At 44.4% G+C, this 21,714-nt stretch overlaps 1 protein-coding gene and 1 pseudogene across 1 annotated transcript in view; both read left to right on the top strand.

The window, feature by feature from the left end:
• The first annotated feature begins 5,443 nt into the window (after positions 1–5,443).
• On the top strand, positions 5,444–5,883 carry Ube2d2-ps1 (ubiquitin-conjugating enzyme E2D 2, pseudogene 1; annotated as a pseudogene).
• Positions 5,884–10,763: 4,880 nt separating this feature from the next.
• Positions 10,764–21,714, top strand: part of Gpr156 (G protein-coupled receptor 156) — a 92,787-nt gene continuing 81,836 nt past the window's right edge. Inside the window, exon 1 of the mRNA NM_153295.2 lies at positions 10,764–10,910. The gene's annotated coding sequence lies outside the window, so the exon portion shown is untranslated. The remainder of the gene's footprint in view (positions 10,911–21,714) is intronic.

Here is a 21,714-nt window from a genome sequence, read left to right as displayed (position 1 = left end):
CACACACACATACACACACACTCACACACACACACACATACACCCACACTCACACACACACACACACACACACACACACACACATACACGTACACTCAACCTTTATATTTAATAAGCCTTAGCTTCCTCAATAGCTGGGCGTTTCCAAACCTCCCTGCAGCTAGCACACACTCCCCTCCGGTATTCCTGAATTAACACTTTCGAAATCTATATTTTATCTTTGCCGCCCTGTTTCCTTCTGGGCAGCCCTCCCATGGGGCCACTTTCCCCTTGCACCTACATTTCAGCTGTCTCACCCTCCCGCTCCTTCCCAGTGTCCTCTCGTGGCAAAATCCCTTCTTCTTCCCCTTTGTCCCTTGTCTAAGAAATCTAAAAGTTCGGCCTCTGTCTTCCTGCCCAGCTTTTGGCTATTGACAACTTTAATTCCCAATCAGAGCCAACTGGGGGGCAGACTTCCTTGCGAACAGGTGTTTTGGGTAACACAGTTAGCACGAGAACACAAGCTGCTACACCCAACCACCTATAACTCCAGTTCCAGGGAATCTAATGCCTCTGGCCTCCACATGCACCTGTAATATCACATACACACACACAGACACAGACAGACAGACAGACACACACACGCACGCACACACACACACACACACACGCACATGCACACACACGTGTACAATAGCCTTAGTCATCAGGGAAATGCAAACCAAAACAGCTCTGAGATTCCACCTTACCCACACCAGAATGGCTAAGATCAAAAACTCAAGTGACAGCACTTGCTGGCGAGGATGGGGAGCAAGGGGAACACTCCTCCATCGCTGGTGGGAGTGCAAACTTGTACAGCCATTGGAAATCAATATGGCAGTTTCTCAGAAAACTGGGAGTAATTCTACCTCAAGAACCAGCTATACCACTCCTAGGCATATGCCCAAAAGATGCCCCCACTGTATCACAAGGGCATTTGCTCAGCTATGTCTAGAGTAGCTTTATTTATAATAGCCAGAAACTAGAAACAACCTAGACGTCCCTCAACTGAAGAATGGATAAGGAAAATGCAGTCCATTTCCACGGTGGGATACTACTCAGCTATTAAAAACAACGACATCATGAAATCTGCAGGCAAACAGATGGAACTAGAAGATATCCTGCGTGAGGTAACCCAGACACAGAAAGACAAGCATGGTGTGTACTCACTAATAAGTGGACATTAGCCATAAAGCACAGGATAACCGTGCTACAATCCACAGACCCAAAGAAACTAAGTAACACGGAGGCCCCAAGGGACCATGCTTGACTTTCACTCAGAAGGGGAAACAAAATAGACAAAAAAGGAAGAACAAAAACAAACAAAGTAGTGTGCCACCCTGCATAAAGTATTTGCTCCTGAAAGCAGAGCGGAGACAGTGCTGGTTAGCTTTTGTCAACTCGACACAAACCTAGACATACCTGAGGAGAAGGAATCTCAGGCAAGAAATTGTATCCACCAGACCGGCCTGTAGCCAAGTCTGTGCGAGCATTTTTAAAATTTTTTCTTTTAAATTCCTTTATTTATTCTATGTGTATGGATGTTTTGTGTGAATATCTATCTGGGTGCCACATGCAAACCTGATCCATGGAGGCCAGAATTGGGCAGTGGATCCTCTGGAACTTTAGTTATAAATAGTTGTGTAGGTGCTGGGAATCTAACCAGAGCCATCTGCAACAGAAGCTAGTACTCCTAATTGCTGAGCCATCTTCTCCAGCCCCATATTTTCTTGATTAGTGATTAATATTGGAAGGCCCAGAACGCACGCGCACGCGCGTTACACACACACACACACACACACACACACACACACACACTCACACAGTGCTATCCCTGGGCAGTTATGTGGGCTTAGATTTTTTTTAAAGTTACTTTAGTTAGGGTTCTTAAACACTTTAACCTTCCTTCTAACCCACCTATCAGAGTTAGGGGGAAAATGTTAATAGGAAAAGAGTGCTGTGGATCTGTTTAGAAGTAGTTCCTGGGACAATTCTACTCTTCATTGTCTGGATACCAGCAGTGCAGTTCAATAGCAAACACCAAACAAGAATCAGTAGCAGTGGCATGATCCAGCAGAAACAGCTAGGCTCAACCAATTAGTGAAAGTCAGTGGAAGTAGGCAATTATCCAGAATACCAAGAGAAGTTGGTACATTTCTCTCTATGAAGTAAAGACCAGCAAAGACCAGAGAAGACCAGCAAAGACTAGTGAAGCTTTGAGGCCAAGCAATCCAAGAGTATCCCCTTAACTGTTTGTGTGGTTCCATTTATGTTCGTTCTAAATATCATGTGCCCTCTCCATTGTCTGTTTCTAGCAAAACATCACAAGCCCTCTCACAAGACAGCGTCCAGAAAAATATCACGTGACTCAAATGAGTTGTTAAAGAAACCAGAAATTCGCACTTCATAGGTGGTCCTGGGTTATATAAGAAAGCAAGCTATAGAGAGCAAGTCAGAAAGCAGCATTGCTTCATGGTCTCTGTTTTAGTTCTTGCCTCCATGATCCATCCATGAGTTCCTCCTCTGGCATCTCTTTTTGAAGAACTATAAGCTATAAGATAAAATAAACCCTTTCCTCCTCTACTTGCTTTTGAGCATAGTGTTTTATCACAGCACTTGAAACCTTATTAAGGAGCTGGAGTGATGGCTCAGCACTTAAGAGTACTGGCTGCTCTTGCAGAGGACCCAAGTTTGTTTCCCAGCACCCACTTGGTGACTTAACCACTGTAATTCCAGTCCCAGGGGATCCAACACTCTCTCTGGCCTCCATGGGCACTGCATACACAGAGTACACAAACATACATGCAGGCAAAACATCCATAGACATAAAGTAAAAATAGGTAAATCTTTGTTTATTTAAGACAAGGTCTGTCTACATAGTTCTGGCTGTCCTGGAAGTTACCATGTAGACCAGGCTGGCCTTGAACTCACAGAGATCCACCTGCCCCTGCCTCCTGACTGCTGGGATTAAAGGCATGCACCACTACACCTGGATAAATCATTGTTTTTAAGCACACTAAGACAGAGATCGCCTATCTGTGATTAATGATGTCTGCTTCTGTTTTCCATGAGTCTTCTCCTGTGTCTTGTTCCTGCCTGTCCTGTGGAACTCATGGCCTGACAGGTGAGATCTATTAGACATGTCCCTGTTTAGAGCTGTAGTGGTGTTCTGTATCTATGGCCTCGAGTGCATCCAGGCAAGCACTGACAAAGGAGTCTTTAAGGCTTGCTGGTTGATAAAGGAGTAACCAAAGTGAAAAAGGCAACCTAACAAAACCCTGAGAATTACTGTGATTCAGTCTGGTACACACAAGACAGGACACACATGTATAAGATCAGGATCCCCCTGCTCATTTTGTAGGAAGTTACTTGATTTGCGTCCTGAGAAATACAACTTTACTGAAGGAAAGATGTATTTGGGCTCATGATCTCTTAGTTGTAATATATGGTTGACAGGTTCTATGGTTTCTGGGATGGGATGCGACAGACTATCAAAGTATGTCAGGACACCACATCCCACCCCACCCCCATTCCCCCACACGTTCTTGAGGAATGCTAGCTTTTGTGTAACCACCAGAAATCTCTCCACAGTCTAAGTTGAGCTCATTTCTGGATATCTGTACTGCCTGGGAACTAACAAGGACAAGTGTGAGAACTAACAAGTGTGTGTGTGTGCACGTGCGCATGTGTGTATATGTGTGTGCGTGTGTGCCTGCATGCACGCCTGCATGTTTGTGTGATGTGTGCATGAGTGTGTGTGTGCATGCGTGTATGTGCGCGTGTGCGTACATGTGGAGTGCAGATGTTGATGATAGTTGTTCTCCACACTAATTTGGAGACAGGCATGCCTACTGACTTAAGTTGTGGAGCATTGAAGAGATTATCTGTGCAAGAGACAGATCTATGTATTGTCACGTGTAGAGGAGAGCCAATAAGCAGACCACAGGCATAGAAACACTATCTGGTGAAATTACCACAGACCCTCCTCCCCAAATCTGGAGAAAGATATAGACATCCAAGTACACTAGTAACTTAGGAACCAAATAAATATAACAGGAAACAATCTCTCTATATTATAGTTAGAGTATCAAGAACACAGAAATAATAAAGAATACTGGAAGCTACAAGGGAGGAAGTCCTGAGTTTCAATGGCTAGCCTAGAGAATCACAGCAAATTTCTTAGCAGAAATTTTAGAGAATGAAGAGACAGATCATTGTATTTCAGGCTGAAAACTATGTGGTTACCACCTGAGACTATTCTATGGAGAAAATTTACCTCTGAAAATCACAGAAGTAAGACTTTCTACGATACTCATAAACCAAAGCAATCACTAGACCAAGTTATGAAAGACACAAAAGAATTCTACACACAGAAAAGGAAAACAAATATATCAGAAGAGCTTGGGAAAGAATGAATCTCACTAGGAGAGCTGAAAAATCAAACATCACTATATTAGTTACTTTTGCATAGTTCTGACCTTATTAGATAACATATGAGAGAATGACGAAGAGGGAAGGATTTACTTTGCTCCACAATCTCAGAAGATTCGGTTCATCACGGTCAGAAGGATATGAAGATCTCACATCACCACAGACTAAGGCGGAAGGAAAGTACTCTGCTGGCATTCTCCTTCTCTTTTTATTCCATCTGGCCATCCAGTTCCTGGAGGGTGCCAACCATAATGGGTCCTCCCCCTCACATAATCCTCTCTGGAAATGTCTTTCCAGATACCTCCAGTGGTGTGCCTCATTAATCTCCTAGGTAACTCTAAATCTACTCACGTTGGCAGTGAAGATTAATCATCACAACTATTAACTCAGTAAGCAATAGAGACCATCTAAGATGAAAAAAATACATATTTCAATAATAATCCTGCATATAAATATTCTTAACTCTCCAATGAAAAAATGTAGACTGTTTTTAAATTAAAAGTAAGATCCTACTATTCACTGTCTGCAAGAAACTCACCTCCGTAACAAATAGACACACAAACTGAAATGAAAAGATAAAAATATTCTAAGTTCGCGGAATCAGAAATCAGTCAGGTGTCATTTTATTCATATCAGACAAAGCAGTCAGAAGAGATCAAAATGACCACTAGATATTAATAAATGGAACAATCCATTAAGAAGTTATTACTGGTGCGGCAGCTGTGACAGCAGCGCATAAAGGGTCTGCCACCGGGTGATGCGGTGACAGCTGAAGCAGGCACAGAAGCTGTGTGGGCCTGGGCCCTCAGATCGTCAGATCCGTGCTCCAGAGCTTACTGTCTTCTCCAATCGACTCATGACTGCGCCAGCGGTCTCAAGCCCCCTACCCCTACCCCTTCCCCATCCCTCCCCCATCCCCGTCCCTATTCCCGTTCCTGTCCCTGTCCTTCCCCCACCCCCCACGGTCCATGGGGCCATTGCCACATTTCCCACCATGGCTCTGAAAAGAATCCACAAGAATTGAATGACCTGGCTCGACATCCTCCAGCACAGACTTCAGCAGGTCCTGTTAGAGATGATATGTTTCATTAGCAGGCTACAATAATGGGGCCATGACAGCCCTTATCAGAGTGGAGTGTTTATCTTGACAGTTCATTTCCCAACAGATTACCCTTTCACACCACCTAAGTTTGTATTTACAACAAGAATTTATCATCCAAATATTAATAGTAGTGGCAGCATTTGTCTTGACAGTCTACAGTCACAGTGGTCTCCAGCACTAACTATTTCAAAAGTACTCTGTCCATCTGGTCTCTGTTGTGTGATCCCAATCAAGGTGATCCTTTAGTGTCTGAGATTGCTCGGATCTACAAAACAGACATACACAAGTACAACAGAACAGTTTGGGAATGGACTCAGAAGTATGCAACATAACTAAAGAAATTATTGGATAACCTCTGCAAAAGGAGAGAAAGTCCTTTTGATTTCCATTTGACTGCTTTCTATGAGCCCACGCCTCATCTTCCCCTGTGCACATGTTTACCTCACACAGCCATGCTGCGCGTTGTACATGCTTGGAACAACAAACTAGAAATACTGTACTTCTGTACCAATATTGCCTCCTAGCAGAGAAGTGTGTGTGTGTGAGAGAAGCCAAGTCTCTGGGCGTAACCTAGGTGTGAGACAAAAAGCTTTCCTTTTTGACTTAACTTTGGATAATGGCAAGATGTGAGGGGTAGTGGGTAAACAAGTGTGGGCTTGAATGGAAGGGAAAACTCTCCAGTGGCCCACAGGAGATGGCCCTTAAGTGGAATCCATCTAATCTCAAACAGTCATAAGACGCAAGGTGAAGAACGGGAAGCCTTTTCTGTATTCCTTTCATCCTGAAGGACCTACAACTTAGGTGAAAGTTACGACCACATGGGGTAAACTGCATGCTGTATTTTAAGGTCTAAGTTTAACTGATCAACATTTAAATGGACAGGAGCTGCTAGTACATAAAGTGTGATGGACTTTGTTCCCAACAATTTCACACCTTCCTGCCCTTTCAGTCTTCCTCCTTTTAGCCCCTTTCCATAATCTTTGCTTTGTATGTGGTTTCTCAGTTAACATATAGCTAACAGCTCTTAGCTTTCTTATGTTTTTTAAAACTGCTTTAGGCCTATTTCGATGTCAGGGTGAACATTCATTTGATGGAAACACTTGTGTATATTTAAAGACCCATTCTGGAGCTTGTATGCTTAAGAATGATTAATCTGTGTAACAAACTGATTACAACAGTCATTACATATAAAAGAAAAGTTATTACTGTGCTCACTTTAGACATAAAGAGACATTGTTAGAGATACAATAATGAGGTACAATAGCAATACCCTGCTCCCATCAGTAGATATAAAATTATATACCCCCAAAATCTCAACAAATTTAAGATTTGAACTGTTCTGCGGGTCAAATGGACTTAACAGACATTGAGAGTATATATCCATGGCCACAGGATGCATGTTCTTCTTAGAAGACCATGAGACTTTATTAAAAATAGTTCATAAAGCATTTCTTAACAAAAAAATAAAAACCTTCACATATCTCATGAGATCCAATGCAATTAAAAACATAAATTAGCACCAAAACAGCCTTAAAAATCTGTACAAATTAATGGAGACCGAAGCAATCTTTAAGAAAAAACTTTTAATCCTAGAGTTGAATGAAAATACAAATTACCAGAAGGTTTGAAATATAGCCAAAGAAGCTTGAGAGGTAAGGTTAGGTCTACAGTAATCGATACTGAAGAGTCAGAGAAGTCTCAAACAGATTGCCTAATGATCAAGTCAATGTCTTTAAAATAAAAAGAGCAGATGAGACCTGAAATACGTAGATGGAAAGGAGTAATAAAACTAGGGTAGAAATTAATGAAATGCAGACTAAACGGATAATGGGAAGGAACTAGGAGACAAAGAGGTGATTCTTCGAAAATCTGGCAAACCCTCAGCCAAAGTAATCAAAAGAAGAGGAGAGAAGACCTGAGTTAGCAAAATTGGCAGTGAAAGGGGAAATAGTTCCAGCAAATACCACTGAACCAGAGGATCACTAGAGAGCAGTTTGAAAATATATCTTCCATTAACTGGAAAATGTTGAAAAAAATGGATAAACCTCTAGACACATTTGACCTACTAAAACAGAACCAGTAGTACATAAACACTAAGCAGATCACTGACAGGCAAAGGGAGTTAAGCAGTCCCAACAGTGAGAAGCCCAGGACCAGGTAGACTCACTGGTGAATTCTGTAAGACTTTTAAGGAAGCACACTGATACACTGTCCCCGTAAACAGAAAAGAAAGGGACGTTTTAAAAAATGCATGCTCTTGGTATACATGCATTCTTGCAGGCAATCACACACACACATTACATAAAAATAAACCCATTTTTAAAATAGATTGTGATCACGTATTTGGAAGGCTGAAGCAGGAGGACTGCCATAGGTTTGAGGTCGACCTGAGATACATGCCACATGAACTCTGTTTCAGGAATCTATATATGATATATTTCAATTTATAATGTATAATAATAAACTAAATTTATAACAATACATTATAAATTAATTTAATAATTTTTAATTCATTAATACATTTATTATTTAATACATTTAAACCTTTCGAAAGTAAATTAAAATAAAAACATGTGTGGCCAGTGCCTTGGGAGAACTATGACGAGGCAAAAGCATACTTTGTCATGTATAATACTTTGGTAGCTACTAGGGTGACAGGAAGATACAGCAGATTGGCGCGTACAAACCAACCTAGTGCTGTTACAGACACAGAGTGCTAGGAAGGACACATTAACTCATCTCACAGATCTGATGGATAAAAATCGGAAGAATGAGGCTGACGACAAGGCATTTGCTTCCGCCATTGAAGACTGGGGGAGGGGCAATTCAACAGGTAAAGATGTGGATGAGGAAGGGGGCGGGGGGGGGCACAAAAGGAACAGATGCGTTGACCTGACGACCCAGGGTGTTTTCAGAGCCGTGCAGTTGACCGCGCTTGAGTTGGAGGACCAGCCTGCTTGCCCCAGCTGTGAAGGCTCAGGCGGTGTTAGCACTGCACAGGAGCACTGCACAGGAGCACTGCACGGGAGCCGGAGCCTCGCTGTGAGGTTTGCTTGTTTTACCATCAAAGTGGCGTTCTTAAGTCTGTGCTGATGGTGGGGAGACCGGAGGCAAGAAAACCTGTTAAGAAACTATTAAAATGATTCAGCCAGGGTAATTAAAACTTAACAAGGGCAGCAGTGTGGGAATGCAGAGGAGGAGAGTCTCCAGAAACACCCCTGAGGTAAATATGGTAGATGAAGATTGGGAGATGTAAACTGGCGCGCAGTAACTGAAGGGCTGCGGAATAGTCTGATAGAAAAGGGACAGTGGGGCGAGGGGAAGGGGGCCACGCTGGAAAAAGGAGTCCAATACAGAAGGGCAGTGAGAGGAGCTGGTTACCTTTTTGAAGGAGTCTGAGGTAAGATACAAGGCAGGAGATCAGAGCGGCAATCCTTAATGGAACTCTGAAGTGAGAGTGACAGAGAAATAGGGTCCCAGAAACGTGAGTGTGCGTGTGCATGTGCATGTGTGCATGCATGTGTGTACATGTGTGTGCACATGCATGTGTGTGGGCACTGAGTGTGTGTGTGCATGCGTGTGCATGCGTGCACAGGCATGTGTGTGTGCGTGCGTGCGCATGTGTGTATATGTGTGTGCGTGTGTGCCTGCCTGCACGCCTGCGTGTTTGTGTGATGTGTGTGTGTGTGTGCATGCGTGTACGCCCACGTGTGCGTACATGTAGAGTGCAGACGTTGATGGTAGTTGTTCTCCACACTAATTTGGAGACAGGCATGCCTACTGAACCGGAAGCTTACCAATTTAGACTTGCCGTCCAGCAAACTCCAGAAATCTGCCTACTCCCCTTCTCCACCTCCAGCTTTGGGATTACAGGCACAGGCTTCAGTGGGGTAACCCCACATGCTTTCTGGTCGATAGCTTTACCAGATGAGGCATCGTTGCAGCGTCCCTGTCCCGGCCTTTTAAACGGAGTAATTCCAAATCAAAAGGGCCTCTCCAACCCCTCGACAGCATCTAACTCAGCAGAACAGGAACTCACATTTTGCTGAGTTTCTCGCATTCATTGCTTCATTTCTTTCCTCATACTTTTCTTCTCCAATAAAGTGTTTTCCTGTGAAAAGAAGCCTTTGGGGGGAGTGGGGGCAAGAAAAAAAGCCTTTGAGTGAAATAGTGAGGGAGGGGTGTAAAACATTTAAAGCCGTGGTGTTTGAAATGCAAACCTTTAATCTCAGCACTCCAGAGGCAGAGGCAGTCAGACCTCTGTGAGTTCGAGGCCAACCTGGTCTACATAATGAGTTCCAGGACAGTCAGGGATGTTACACAGAGAAACCTTGTCGCACGGGGAGGGGGTCAGGAGAGGGGTGACTGATATATAAACCGATAGAGGGAGGGGGAGAGGGAGGGGGGAGGGAGAGGGAGAGGCAGAGGGAGAGGAAGAGGGAGAAGAAGGTGGTTCCCTGACTGAGTCCTTTACTTATGCCGTCACTACATCCCGTATATGGACACTTAGATCTGTGATTTTAGAATAAAATAAATGATATGAAATTCAAAATAGAGTCCCCACTCTCTCTCTCTTCCCACTCTCAAATCGGGCTTTCCTTGCCTTAAATGAGTCCTACACACACACACACACACACACACACACACACACACACACACACACAATTCTATTATAAGCAACATTCTTGCCTTTCTAAACTAAGCAGAAGCTTAAGTAAAGAATCAAAAACTGCCCAAATAAAAATGAAGAGTGGGGAAAAAAGAAGAGATGGGGTGGGGGGAAGGAGGGGATTAAGAAAAAGATAGAAAAGGAAAGAAAAAATGCAAAAGGCCAAGGGAAAGCTAATGGATAACTCCTCCGTCTAAAACAACAGAAACCAGTTTGGGATCTAAGCCTGAGGAAACAGGCACAGGACCTGCTCCTGGAAAGCTGGACCATCCTCCGGCCGCAGGGCTCCCCAGGCCGGCGCTGCAAGCGGCTCTTTGAGCACAGCTGTGGGAAGCTGCCCAGGGAACCACGAGATGAGACGATGAGACGGGAGTGGACACCCTCTGAGGAGTGGAGGATGCGGGGATTAAGGGACTCCGGAGTGGAGCAGCCTGCAGCCTAGCGCAGGGTCGGGTCCCGGCGCGGGGTGGCGCCAGAGGAGGGACGGCAGGCAGGCAGGGGAGGAGGGGACCGGTAGGGCACCTTACACTTCGCACAGCCGCCGCTCCTGCTGTCCGCGCGGCGATGGGCGCGGTCAGCGTCCCTCCCGCCGCCGTCCAACCCCGAGAGCCCACCAGAGACCCGGAGAGCACGCGCGTCCCAGCCACAGCCGCGGGCTCGGCGCTTCTCCGCGGCCGGGGACCCCGCGAGGTGAGCACAGTGAACCCTTGAAGACCCCACACCCGAGATTTTGTAGGAGCTCCCTATGGACCGTGTGTCCACAAAACACGGGGCACCTGATTCTCCAGTAAGAAAAGGAGTGGACAGGAGCCCCATCTCCTATTCAAAACCTGAGCAGGGAGTTCAGAAACGATTTAAGAAATCCAAAAATGTAGGGAAGAACTCGTGGCCACGCATCAGGAATGGCGTTGGCAATTTGGGGGGGCGGGGGGGGAGTGAACGGAGTGTGACTTCTCTATTTTGTTGAATAAGCAACAAAGTGCTGAAAAGGGAGATCTCAGAACTATTTCCCACAGTCTGGTGATTTCCAAGCGTGACCCCAAATCTACACTGCAGGTGCAAGCTCACCCAGAGGGCAGGGTGGTGAGCTGACGTTCCCCCACCCCCTCTCTGATGTCTGAGAAGAAAAGTTTTACTACCTTGCGAATGTTCTGTGTGGAGGCTTTGTTTCTGGGCACAGGAGTGCCCCAGGCTCCCGAGCATCCTTGGATCTGACCCGCAGCCGTTTCCAAGCTTGTTCTAGAGGCTTCCACTTAGAAAGTTAGGCATCACGGGCTACTTCCTTAATGCTTTCCTGTTACCTGCTAACATTTCAAGATCAAACTATGTAGGGAGGACGGCGTGGCTGCTTTTACCCGTTTGTTGGTTTTCTGGATGCATGCATGGGAAACGGGTACATTATGTCCTGACCTCTGATAAACCTGTTTTCCCCGTGTGTCCCTTAAACACGATACAGAGGGAGATGCTAAGTGTGTACATACTTAATTGAAAAAGAAGTTTTCAGGTGGTAGTTTAAAACCGCCATATTTATTGACATGTTAACTGGGCAGCAAGGCCTCCAAAGAGGGAGAAAAACAAAAAACAAAAAAACACCTTTTCTCCACCAATAGCTGGATTCTCCCGGCAGTTGGAATACTAGGCAGGCTTCCAAGTTTGTAGAATTGCTTTAACTGCTGCAGGATAGGCGTATCCAGATAAATGATGGGGGCTTATGACGCTTTGATTCTGGGATATAAAGTGCTTTGGCAGGCTCTACTTGAATTGGGGCTCTCTCAGAAAGAGAAGGGGCTCCCTGGTCCCCATTTTGTCTGTCTGATTCCCTGCAGGACCACCACTATATCTGGTGTATTCCCTCTGTTTCTCTGACTCTTGCCTCCAGCTTTACCTTCTCTCTGTTCCCTAAAAGTCTAGGTTGGTCTGGTCAGAGGCAAAGCAGTTATGGGAATAGAGATGTCTTGGGGAAGTGTTTTCCCACAGAGACAAGGAGGGAAAAGGGCAACTTCTAGCCTAGAGAGTGGAAGAATGAACAAAGGAAAGAGGTTAACTAGAAAGAAAAGGCCTTGGACACACCATTTTGTTTTGCTTTGGTTTTTCAGGAAAGGGTTTCAGGGTTCTTTGTGTAGCCTTGGCTATCCTGGAACTTGATCTGTAGACCAGATAGCCTCAAACTCACAGATGCAGCTACCTCTGCTTCCCGGGTGCTGGGATTAAAGGTGTGTGCCACAAAGCCAGGCCTAAGGACACATTGTTTCTTGAAGAGGGCTCCTCTATTACACTCTCTTGCTATTTGTCCATACTGGCATCTGAAGGTTTTGTTTCAGGAAACTGAGACCTCTAAGAAGTGCCCTCTCGGTTGGGGATTTAGCTCAGTGGTAGAGCGCTTGCCTAGGAAGCGCAAGGCCCTGGGTTCGGTCCCCAGCTCCGAAAAAAAAAGAACCAAAAAAAAAAAAAAGTGCCCTCTCTCCCCAGATTCACCTTTAAAAAGAATATTCTTGTGCATGCAGGCATGTTTGTTTGTGTGTGATAGTGTGTAGTGTGTGTGTGTGCATGCGTGTATGTGTGTGAGTATTCGTGAGTGTGTTTGTGTTTATGTGTGTGTGTGTATTTGCATGTCTATGTGTGTGTGCACATGTGTGCATGTGTTTGTGTGTGGCTGTTTAAGTGTGTGTATGTGTGTGAGAGTGTGTGTGTGAATGAGTATTTTTCTATATGTGTGTGTGTGCACGTACGTGTGTACAGGCACATGCATCCAGAGTGCCTCACTTTGGGGTCTTGCTTCCACTTTGTTTGAGGCAGAGTGTCTTTTATTTGTTAGCTGTGTGCACCAGGTTAGTTGGCCTGAATCTAAGTAGTCTCCTGTCTCTGTCTCTCACCTCCTGATAAGAGAGCTGGGATCACAGAACTGAATGCACAGTGTCTGGGGATCTAAACACTGGCACAGTGAGCATTTACCCAATGAGCTTCCTCCCTGGCTTGAATTCATGTTTCATTTCATACCTTGAATGTTTTCAGAGAATAACTTGGGGCAGAGAAGAGAGGAAAAGAATGGCCAGGGCCCCTGTAAGCCATACAAGTAGTGAAGGGCAGATCCCTTGAGCAGAGAAACTGGATTCAGTAGTTGAACAGAAAACAAACAGAGCCCCTATTTTACGAAAAGGACTGAGAACTGACTTGTGTTTAGTTTCTAAGGAATTTGCTAGCAATGCTCACAAAGAATGCAAGTCCCTCGACTTTTCTACCACCATCTTCCTATGAGATACTTTAAAACGCCAAGAAGTTACCTCCCTTTCTTTTTATAAACGTTTGATTATATTATTTTTTAATATTTATTTGTTTTCATTTTATGCCCATGAGTGGTTTGGCTTGCATGCACGCTTGTGCACTGCATGCTGAACCCATGGAAAACAGAAGACAGCATCAGATCCCTCTGGAGCCAGAGCTGTAGACAGTTGTGAGCCACCATGTGGGTGCCGTGAACAGAACACATCAGCAGGAGCAGCCAGTGCTCTTAACCACTGGCTATTAATTATTATCTTAAAACTTAAAATAGGGCTGGAGAGATGGCTCAGCGGTTAAGAGCACCCGACTGCTCTTCCAGAGGTCATGAGTTCAATTCCCAGCAACCACATGGTGGCTCACAACCATCTATAAAGAGATCTGGTGTATCTGAAGACAGCTACAGTGTACTCATATATAATAAATAAAATAAAAAAAACTTAAAATAATAATAATAATAATAATAATAATAATAATAATAATAGTTCAAATATGTGATCCAGGCCTGGACTGAGGCTAAATCAGAAACTGATTAAGAAATAAATATGAGAGAAATATTTGGGGGGAAAACTATGAATTATATGAATGTTGTTCTTCTAAATCTTCAATAACAGACAACAAATCTCTATCTCTCTCTGTCTCTCTGTGTGTCTCTGTCTGTCTGTCTCTGTCTCTATCTGCCTGTCTCTACAAATTTAAGATAGAACATCAGGCATTCAGTAAAAAGACAAAAGAGAGAAAGGCAGACTGATGCTTTTCTTTTCTTTTTTTTTTTTTTTTCTCGGAGCTGGGGACCGAACCCAGGGCCTTGCGCTTCCTAGGCAAGCGCTCTACCACTGAGCTAAATCCCCAACCCCTGATGCTTTTCTTTTACTCACTCACTCACTCATTCGTTCGTTCATTGCAACTGGGTTGTGCTTATGTAGCTCAGGCTAGCCTCCAATTCCCAATCCTCCTGCCTCAACCCCCAATACAGAGATTACAAGTGTCTCGTTTTTGAGACAACATTTGGATTTATCATTCCCCAGTGTAAAACCCTCGGGTATCACCCCCTCACACTTAAATAACACTCAGTTCTCCATCAGAGGTGACCACAGCCCTGTGTTTCGGAGTGTGCCTGGCCTCACTGGTCACATCTGTCTCCCACTGTCCTTCATGGTTTTCACTCGGCCTGAGAACACCTCCCTCTCATCCTTGTGAGAATGTCCCGGGCATCTGTCACCTTTTGATGCCCTGTCTCTGTCTCTGTCAACTGGACACCTTCTCCACCGGACACCCCATGAGGGCAAGAAATGCTGCTGCTGCTGCTGCTGTATTTGTGGTTATGTTTCTAGTGGGCAAATGATAAGCAATTAACAGACATTATTGAATTGATTAGATAACTAATGACACAAACTGAGTAATCTCTCTCCCACCAGGCTTGTGAAACCACCAGTAAAATACTAGAAGTGCCACTCAGGCAATCAATATTTTATAGGTACGTGATGATCTGGAGATCCGTGAGCCTTTTATCTCTGCGGTGTTTCTAAGCTGCACCTGTTGGAAGTGGGCTCAGTTTTGACCACATGTTCCAAGCAAAATATACAAAACCTCACTCCCTCAGTTTTTTCCTCGTGCCTCTTTCTAACCACCTCCACCATCTAGAAGCAATTTACTCCTCTTACTTGGATGTTAAGGGCTCCTGTACAGTTGCATAAATGCATTTACATAGCATATACTCTTTGTCTGCCTCTGTTTTGCTGTGCTACATCTGCGAGACTCATTGTTACTGTTGAGTGTGTCGGGAAGTCATTTCTTTTTGCTTCGAGGGGTATCCATTGTATGGCGAGTACTTTGTGTTTATTCATGCTTGTATCAATGGACACTCAGGTTGCTTCTGGTCTGGGACTATTTTGAATCAAGCTATGACTATGCTTACAGAGTCTGCTTAATTCTAGTCCTTAGTATTTCACTTGAAATAGAAAATCCTCTTGTGTCCCCATGTGGACAGGGGTATAGCGAAGTGACAGGGCCTCCGTGACTGGCAGTGTGTTTCCATCTGAAGACGTCACTGCTAGGAGCTAATCTACCTTATAGTCTGGGGTGTGAAGGAGATAGCACTTGGAAAACGAACACCTATGCAAATCAGGATAGCCCTCAGGTATTTCATAAATGCGTTTTAAGTCCTTAAAAGAGACAGTGCAGAATGCTTCCTCCCCTCCCTGATATATTCCCCTCCTCTTCTCTCAGCTTTCCCCGTCCCAGCACAAGTTGACTCTAATCAGCCCCTGAACATTACGCTTCTGAGGTGTTAAAACATTCATGAGAAAGAGTCTTGTTCAGAGCCTGATAAAATATTTATGTGTTTCCATGGGGCCTTGCTTTCCATCTAGATTTCTCAAGGCGTTTTTCTGAGCTGTTTGTCATAATCACAAGCTATACGGACAGATGACGCTGCCTCAGACAACCCCCTGTTACCAAGGCCAACCGTAGAGCATCCTCCTTTTCTGGGGATGGAGATAATGAGCACACAGAAAAAGACGAGCTTTCAGCGTGCCCACATCAAGCCTATGCTGTTGAAATGGCTTAGGAAGAGAAAGGCTTGTTAATGTGGAACATCCACAGACCTGGCCCAGAGGGGCAGTGAAAAGAACGTGCCAGAATGAAGAAGGGTTAATTAAAGTGGGACGCTTACATTCCAAACGGAAGAATGAAGGGACCAGTCTTGCACCGAACCTACAAACTAACTATGCCCAACGCTACAACCGAATTTTATTTCCTTCCGTGAGAGTCTACAGGCAGGAGTAGAGACTGCAGGATTTTAATAAGAGGAATAAGTCAAAGGAAGAAGTGGCTTTGGGGTTGAGTTCTGAAGGATCGATGCCTCCCTGACTGACAGCTACAGTGTGAAGGATGTTTCCAGAGGCAAATTTGTCATTTGAATTATAACAAGATCAGGTACTATAAACAAGACCAAAAGTGCCAGAAAGGTTTGATCAAAGCACAAAGAGGATGAGGGGTGGGCTGCCAGTTTTTGGTAAGAGATAAAGCTGGTGGATGGCACACACCTTTAATCTCAGTACTCAAGAAACAAGGCAGGAGGATCTCTGTGAGTTCAAGGCCAGCCTGAGTTACATAGAGTTCCAGGACAGCCAGACTACATAGTGAATCTCTGTCTGCGATAGATGGATAGATAGATAGATAGATAGATAGATAGATAGATAGATAGATAGATAGATATAGATAATAGATAGATGGATAGATAGATGGATAGATAGATACATAGATAGACACATATATACATGCATAGATGCAAAGATAAATAAATAGATACATAGATAGATGATAGATACACATACATAAGTAGATACATAGATATATAAATAAATGATAGATAGATACATATATATAATATATACATACATACATAAATAGATACATAGAGACAGATACATAGATAATACATACGTGCACATATACATACATACATAATACATACATACACATATACATACATACATAATACATACATACACATATACATACATACACAGACAGCAAGCCAGCTAGAAAGCTAAAGGTCAGGGCATTGGTTGGACTTTAATCTGTTTGCCATAGGTTTCCATGTAACTTTTGGCTAGAGATTGGGTCAGATATTGAGCCATTCTTGGGATGTACATCCAACATAGGCAAAACCTTGAGATATTGTTCTAGAAAGTTCTTCTAGATTATCCTACCATGTCCTGTCCAGTCTAGAGGCTCAGTGAAATCAAGTCTAAAGGGGGGTCATGGCAGGAGGTTAGACTCACTATGTTCCTAGACATGACTACAAATAGGTTTCTCTACCCACCTTACTACCTCTGACAAAACTCAAATGCTCCAAGTCAAACAGAAGTGAGAGGCTGTGTACTGAGTCTCATCTCTTTATCAGAACTCCTTTACTTCGGTGGGGTAACTGGGGTCTAAGTACCCTTCATCCCCTGGACCCAAATCTGGGTCAGCATATTTTAGCTGAGGGTTAGTAAGTGTGACCGTTTGAATAAAAATAGGATCATAGGGAGTGGCATCATTGGAGGTGTAGCCTTGTTAGAGAAAGTTCATCACTGGGATGAGCTTTGTGGTCTCAGATGCTCAAGCCAGGCCCAGCATGTCTTTCCCTTCCTGCTGTCTGACGATATGGACGTAGAACTCTCAGCCCCTTCTCCAGCACCATGTCTACCTGTGTACTGCCATGATGATGACAGTGGTCTAAACCTCTGTAAGCCAGTCCCAATTAAATGCTTTCCTTGGTAAGAGTTGCCGAAGTCTTGGCATCTCTTCACAGCAATAAAACCTTAAGACGGTAAGCAATGGAGCTTCCAAACCATCTTCCCAGACCACCAGATGGGGACTTCAGAGACAGCTAGCAGCGTGGAACTGAAGTCAGGCACATGGAAGACCCATGGACAGGACTGCTGGCCACCTTCCGATACACGTGTTTTCTTTTCAGGCTGCAGGCTCCAATCCAAAATTGAACACCCTTCTTAACACACTGGGATGCTGAATTCCTTCAACCCGAAATGAAATTTGGCAGGAGGGACGTTAGGTATGATAGCCTTCCATGTGTGATGCTCTGGTGGGGAAGGCCACTGCGCAAGTGATGGTTCTGGGAAGTCGATCTTGGGAGCGGTAGTTAGGATCTTTGAACACAGCCATCTTCTGGTATCGGAGACAGGTTGGTTCGGAAACCCCTGCACATACCAAAATTTCCAGATACCGTCTCTCATATGAAACAGCACGATATTTCCATATAGCCCATATGCCTCGTCCTGGGTACCTCTAGACTATTTGTGATACCCATTGCAATGTAAATACTATGTAAACAGCCTGTGTTCTACTGTTCAAGTCCCCGGAGTTTCAGTGTGCTCAGTGGAATCTGCAGATGCAGAGCCGAAAGGTAGAAGATGCTAGGTTCATTAGCCAGAAGCTCTGCAGTGTGAGAGAGAATGTCCTCTGGAGTGAGGGCCAGAAATGGCATGAGAAGGTCTCCTACAGACATTTCCATTCTGGCTGGTTATAATTCCTCCCTTGGTATGATGGGTGTCAGGGTTCCAGAGTGACACGGGGAGCATCTGGCCAAGTGTGAACGGGTCCCCCTATGGCTGCCCACCTCTGCTAGAACAACAGGCTGTCCGGGGGCACTGCCAGAACTCCATCATGGATTCCTGAGGGAAAACTGGGAAGGCCTTGAGAGAAGAAGCAGAAGTAAACACCTTAACTAGGAAATGTCGAGAGTGTGAAGGTGCGACCTGGGCTGAAAATAGTCTTTTGAAATGCCAAGTCAATAAAACTTTTCTTGGAGGCCAGGCGTGGTGGCTTTTAATCCTTGCACTGGGGAGGCAGGCCGATCTTTGTGAGTTTGAGGTCAGCCTGGTGTACACAGTGAGTTCAAGCCAGCCTGGGCTGCACAATAAGACCTTATGAAGAAGAGGGAGAAGAGGAAGAGGTGGAAGACAGAAGAAAGAAAGAAAGAAAGAAAGAAAGAAAGAAAGAAAGAAAGAAAGAAAGAAAGAAAGAAAGGAAAGAGAGGGAGAAAGAAAGAAAGAAAGGAAAGAGAGGGAGAGAGAGGAAGGAAGGAAGGAAGGAAGGAAGGAAGGAAGGAAGAAAAAGAGGAGGGGGAGGAAAAAGAAGAGGGAGAAGGAAGAGGATGAGGAAGAGAAGAATGAGGAGAAAGAGAAGGAGAAGTAGAAGAAGGTGACCACCCATAAGGGAGCTGGGAATATGGTTAAAGTGGCTGCTCTTCCAGAGGATCGTAGCTTGGTTTGCAGTACCCACTTGGTGGTTCTCAATCACCTGTAACTCCAGTTTCATCAGACCCAACACCCTCTTCTGGCCGCCACAGTCTCTAGGCATGCATATGGTGTGTATACATATACTCAGACAAAACACTCGTTCATTTGGGTTCTGTGGGGTAGGACTATAGAAGAGAATTACCCCGCACATCCTTACGTCCTTTCCCTCTTCCACACCCTTGACTATAGAAAATGGGTGGTTAAAAAGAGAATTCTAGAATCTGGAAAAAAATGTTTTTGAATTCCACCTCTCTCTCTCTCTCTCTCTCTCTCTCTCTCTCTCTCTCTCTCTCTCTCTCTCACACACACACACACACACACACACACACACACACACACGCTGATGATCCTGAAAACGTTCATTAGAATGAAACCAAGTTGCAGAACCTGAGCCAGGCATCATATTGGCAATATTGGCAGGGCCGTAGTTCTGCCAGTGCTACTGGCCGGTGCCATTCTGGGGATGACAATTAGAAGGCCCTCGGGTGGTTTCCAGTGATACTCAAACTGTCTTCCGCAAAAACAGTCACAGACCTCACTTCAAACCTAGGCAGCCGCGTCTCTCCACAGCTTCCTGTGAATTCCTGCAGAGGCTGGGCCAGCTCTGTGTATCTCATCTCTGGAGAAAGCGAACGGTGCCAGCAAGGGCTTCAGTAGTTGGAGAGGTAGGATTTTCACAAACAAAAGCCTGGGCTATTCTCGTGCATGTCTGCGGCTGCGCAGGCCTCTGGCAGCCTCCTGGGAGGCTCTGAAGCAGAGGCTTTGAGGACGTAGATATGATTATCATTTCCCGCCACTCGGCTTGTCCAGTGGCACTGTGGATTCTTGATTTAATTGGCTTCTGTTGAGTGACACCAGGCCAGCCCGCTCTCCAGGAGAAGCTCCTCTTTACCTTTGTCCACTAAGATCAATTAAAAGCGCACGCCAGCAAACCACAGGCCCCAGCGAGTTCGGGGAAGAGGGGGGATGGTCTTACTTGCAATTATAACATTTCTAATCCTTTAAAAATTTTAATCATGGTGAATTCTTTTTTTTTTTTGATAAACTGACATACATTTATTTATTTATCTACTATTTAAAGATTTATTTATGAGTACACTGTAGCCATCTTCAGACACGCGGGATCCCATTACAGATGGTTGTGAGCCACCATGTGGTTGCTGGGAATTGAACTCAGGACCTCTGGAAGATCGGTCAGTGCTTTTAACCGCCAAGCTATCTCTCCAGCCCCCGTGTTGAATTCTTAAATTACAAAATTAATCCTCACACTATAATGAGCCCGGTAAGGAAGTGGTATATGAGGAAATGCTATCGAGCCTAAACTTTCTCAGTTTCGCTCATTCTGGGAAATGGATTAGAGGTTCCATGCAGATGCTTTTTTTCCCATTCATCCCAAGCCGGTGTGGAATTATTTTTCATTTTTCTTGTAGACATGTCAGTAACTATGCAGTTTTCTTTTACTCACCATATTATATACATTATTCTAGAGTAACAGTCTAAATAACTTAATTTAATATTAATAGAAAATTTTTATGATTTTTTCCATTGATAGCTATTCACGTTTACCTCTGATTTCTATTTATTTATTTATTTGTTTGTTTATTTATTTATTTATTTAACACAGCAAACTATGCTACAGTTGCCATTTTTTCTGCTTAACCATTCCTGTTGAGGGGTTTGCTTCTGTTTATTAATTTATTTTTCAGTGGGCTAGCGGTTGAACCTAGGGCCTTATATATGCCATGAGGTGCTCGCCCACTGAGCTATATGCCCCATGCACCTAGATTTCCATTTCTGATGGGGAGAGTCCCAGGCCTGGCATTTCTGGGCCAAAGGGAATACACACAATTGTCATTCTCCTCATGAACGAGGTGATTCCCTCCCTCCTTTTGTCTTTCTCCCCATACCTTCCTGCAGGAAGGCCTGTGTGTTTCAGCAGGAGAGCCTACCCTACGAGTAGACTCTCTGCCAAGCAGGGATTATACCAGCTCAGTGGGTAGGGAGTCTGCAGGATCTGGTTGCATTGTATCTGTCTTGCGTTTGGTTGGCCAGACTGTTTATAATTTCCCTTGCTCATTTATTTCACGCTGTGAAGTGGAATTAAACGCAGCCTTCCTCTTGGGTGAGAGTGTGTGAGAACAGTTTTCTGAGCAGGGCTGGGCTTCCAATAGCAAGTTTCTCTGCTCTCTGGCAAAGCTATATCTGCTGTGTTTGTTGTGCCTTTTTTTTAAAAAAAAAAAAAAATGGTTTCATTGAGAAAGGACATTCCATTCCTGCATCTGTCTTCTTCCATTTCAAGGACATGGGGAGCTTTCTAAGTACGTAGGCAATCAACCGTAACTCATTATTTAACGAGAGGATAATTACATGCAAAGGTAGGGGTCTTGCGGCTTACGGATCAGCGCCAA

Source organism: Rattus norvegicus, chromosome 11, assembly GCF_036323735.1.
Source record: "Rattus norvegicus strain BN/NHsdMcwi chromosome 11, GRCr8, whole genome shotgun sequence".
Classification (NCBI taxonomy): domain Eukaryota; kingdom Metazoa; phylum Chordata; class Mammalia; order Rodentia; family Muridae; genus Rattus; species Rattus norvegicus.
This window is presented reverse-complemented; position numbering and strand designations above follow the sequence as displayed.